The sequence below is a fragment of the Rhincodon typus genome, chromosome 34 (assembly GCF_021869965.1).
Source record: "Rhincodon typus isolate 14 chromosome 34, sRhiTyp1.1, whole genome shotgun sequence".
Taxonomy (NCBI): domain Eukaryota; kingdom Metazoa; phylum Chordata; class Chondrichthyes; order Orectolobiformes; family Rhincodontidae; genus Rhincodon; species Rhincodon typus.
In genome coordinates, this window is record NC_063365.1 from 11207669 (window position 1) to 11211975 (window position 4307).

The window sequence follows — 4307 nt, forward strand, 5'->3', positions numbered from 1 at the left end:
AGTCTTTACAGGAATCAGGTGCAAGGATATATAGTCCAGGTAGCTGTGGGAGTCATTGGGTTTGTAGTGGATATTTAGTGGGCAGTCTATCCCCAAAAGCGGAAACAGAGATGTTGATGGACGGAGGAGTCAGAGATAGACCAGGTGAAAGTGAGGGCAGGGTGGAAATTGGAAGCAAAGTCAATGAACTTTTCCAATTCCAGTTGAGAGGGGGAACCAGCATCAACGATATCATCGATATATCAGAGAAAGTGTTATAGGTAGGGGCTGGAATAGGACTGGAACAAGGAATGTTCCACATACCCCACGATGCGACAGGCATAAGTGATTCCAGTTATGTTCGGGCTCCTCGAGATCACATTTGATTGAATGTGGCCTTGATGTCAAGGGCTGCCACTCTCACCTCACCTCATGGCTGATCTGATTATCCTCAACTTCACTTTCCTATCTTCACCCCATAGCCCTTGTTTCCCTTACTGATTAAAAATCTGCCTTGAATATACTTAATGACTCCCAGCTATACAGCCCTCTGTAATAAAGAATTCCATAGATTCACTCCCCTCTGAATATGGAACAGCAACATCCAGATTGCTCCATATATCCTTCTCATGACAAGATAGCACCTAAACTCTATTTAAGCATAATCTGAGAGAGTAACACATACTACATCACTTCAGTACATTAAACTGTTGTGCTAAAAATCACATGCCTTCATGAAGCTGGAGAAACTAGAGGGTATAGGTTTAAGGTGAGAAGGGAAAGATTTAAAAAGGATCTAAGAGGCAACTTTTTCACGCAGAGGGTGGTGTGTGTATGGAATGAGCTGCCAGAGGAAGTGGTGGAGGCTGGTACAATGACAACATTTGAAAGGCATCTGGATGGGTAGATGAATAGGAAGAGTTTGGAGGGATATAGGCCAAATGCTGGCAAATGGGACTAGGTCAGATTGGGATGTCTGGCACAGACAAGTTACACTGAAGGGCCTGTTGCCATGCAGTGTAACTTTTAGGGAAATGAAAACAAGAAGACAGCAATGGGTGTCTTTAGAAATTGCACTTTATTGTGCTTTAAACCAATACTTTTACCTACTCAATGAGATATCAGTTGGAGTATCTCTGGCTGTTGCTGTCTGCACGTATTGCTTCTTATCTTTATCTTTAACTCATTATGAGCTGTATTCTTTATTTATATCCATAGGAAGTAGGTTTTTAAATACAGCTCTGTAGTGCAGAGTCTGAGACTCCTCTCTTTGCATGCCTATTCTGGACTGGTGGCTTCTCTTTACTGCTGTTAGAGTTGCCTAGTCAATTATATCATCATGATTTATGTGGATCTCATTGTATCACAGAATTCCGATAACCTTTATATAGCAGCGGACATTCAAGCTCAAGGTTTAAAACAATAATCATTAGCCAGCAAGTTCTAGAAATCTGGCTGTCAAAATTTTTTGCATATGTGCAGTTGTAAGCTGATATATTTTGGAAGGCCAAATGCAAGAGAAAAGTATACAGTAAATGGCAGGACCCTTCAGGAGCATTGATGCTGCTAGATGTTGGGGTGTATGTCCATAGCTCCCTGAAAGTGGCAGCACAAGTGGATGAGGTGGTAATGAAGGCATGCGGTAAGCTTGCCTTCATTAGTCGGGGCATTGAGTATAAAAGTTGGCAAGTCACATTGCAACTGTGTAAAACTTTAGGCGACATTTGGAGTATTGTGTGCAGTTCTGGTCACTATAAGAAGGATGTGGAGGCTTTGGAGAGGGTGCAAAAGAGGTTTACCAGGATGTTGCCTGAGTGAGTGTATTAACTACAAGGAGATGCTGGACAAACTTGGACAGTTTTCACTAGAATGTTGGAGGCTGAGGGGGCAACCTGATTGAAGTATATAAATTTATGAGAGGCATGGATAGGATGGATAGTTGGAGTCTTTTTTCCAAGGTGGAAATGTCAAATACTAAGGGGCATAGGTTTAAGGTGAGAGGGAAAGAATTTAAAGGAGATGTGCGAGGAAAGTTTTTTTTTACACGGGGTGATAGGTGCCTGGAACCTGCTGCCAGGGAAGGTGGTAGAAGCACATACATTTGCAATGTTTAAGAGCATTTAGGCAAACACATGAACAGGCAGGGAATAGGGGAATACAGACCATATGCAGGCAGATGGGATTAGTTTAGAATGGCACATGATTGGCACAGATATGGTGGGCCGAAGGGCCTGTTCCCGTGCTGTACAGTTCAATGTTTCACATCCACAGGTTTCTCCTCTTTGAAACAGCATGTTCTCAGCTGCTGTCTCATTGGTGAAAGAATAGGAACTCCTATATATACAGGGCCTTTCATACTATGGGTTTCCCCAACATTTGTGATAATTGTAAATGAGGACTGCAGAATCTGTTAGCATTAGCTACCTCTGATCTATGTAAACCAATGGGAATATGCATCTAAACTACTAATGTCACTACTTATGTTGTTTGATTTGATTTATTACTATAATTGTGTCCCAAGGTACAGTGAAAAGTGTTGTCTTACGTGCTTTACGGGCAGATCGTATTATACAAGTGCATCAGGGTAACAGAACAGAGTAGGAGCAAGTTACCGCAGATGCTGGAATCTGTACTGAAAACAAAAAAATGCTGGAAATCACAGTGGGTTAGGCAGCATCTATGGAGAGAGAGCAAACTAACGTTTTGAGTCTGTATGACTCTTCATCAGAGCAGAACAGAGTGTAGGATGGAGCTGTCAAGAAGGTGCAGAGAGAGATCAACATTAACATTTAAGAGGTCCGTTCAAACGTTGATGGTATGAATCATATGTTATTCAAGAAAGGTAACCTTTCAGACAATCCTTAAAAGTATCTGAACGTTTCCTGGTGTGTTGCAGGTTTTACAAAAACCTTTCTATTTGCAACACTGAATTTATTTCATTTATTCTTGAGATGTGTGCCACTCTAAGACGATGATGCTAACTTTCTGTCCCTGTTTTCCAATGAGGGCATTAAGAGTTAACCACAGTAATATAGACTGGTATCATCTGTAACTCAGACCCGGCCAAGATGCCAGCTCCTTGGTAAAAGTGAAGTCATTACTTGTTTTCTGACAACACCAATATGCCACCGGAAACTGTGGGATTCTCTTCATTCCGTAAGCTATGCTTTTCTCCTTAATACATTTGGTAAAACAACTCAACTACTTTTGCTGAGATTAACTCCTTCACCTTGAGAACCTGTTTGCTTATGCACCCACCTCCAACCACCTTCACCTGATTTGTGACTGAGAAAGGCTAATCTTCACCTTCGAAAACTCTAGGATTGATTCTACTGGTGCCCCCTTTGGCAACTGCCAACCATCTCACACACTAATCAATCCGGACATCAACAACCCAGCTGGCCCGGTAGCTCAGTGGTTAGGACTGCTGCCTCACAGTGCCAGGGACCTGGGTTTTGATTCCACCTTTGCGTGACCGTCTGCGTGGAGTTTGCACATTCTCCCCATGTCTGCATTGGTTATCCTTCAGGTGCTCCGGTTTCCTTGCACAGTCCAAAGATGTGCAGGTTAGGTGGATTGGCCATGCTAAATTATCCATAGTGTCCAGGGATGTGCAGGCTAGATAGGTTAGCCATGGGATATGCAGAGTTATAGGGCAGGGGTATGGGTCTGGGTGGGATGCTCTTCAGAGGGTTAGTGTAAACTCGATGGGCTGAAAGGCCTGCTTCTACACTGTAGGAGATTTTATGATTCCTCTCTTAAAGTAGAGTCAGCAAAAATGCTGTCTTCCCTCAACTCCAACATGCCTGTGCAAAATGACGTCAATGTTGTTGCTAACATTTTGAAATCCTGCCATTGACTCTCTCAAATATAACCAGAAAACTGCAGGCTCTAAGGTACTTACCTGCTACTGTTTGTCTCTCCTCTTATTAATTGCCTATTTGTCGCACTGCTCCATCATTGGAGACCAGCCAACCATTACATCCCTGCTTCTGGTATTCTCATCCAAAATTATACTTGTTTCTCTCACTCCTGGTCTTCAAAAGCTGCCAAAATGCCACCCTGTTTTGTTGTGCATTTAATCTCCCTTCCCTCCTCCTAATTCCATTGCCGTTTGCAAGGCTTCCACGTCTTTGCCCTTAGAAATCACTGAAAAGCATTTTATTTAAAGGAATCCAATGCTGTCTAAATGACAGAGATAGTAGGAACTGCAGATGCTGGAGAATCTGATATAACAAGGTGTAGAGCTGGATGAACACAGCAGGCCAAGCAGCATCAGAAGAGCAGGAAGGCTGACGTTTCAGGCCTAGACCCTTCTTCATTTTCTG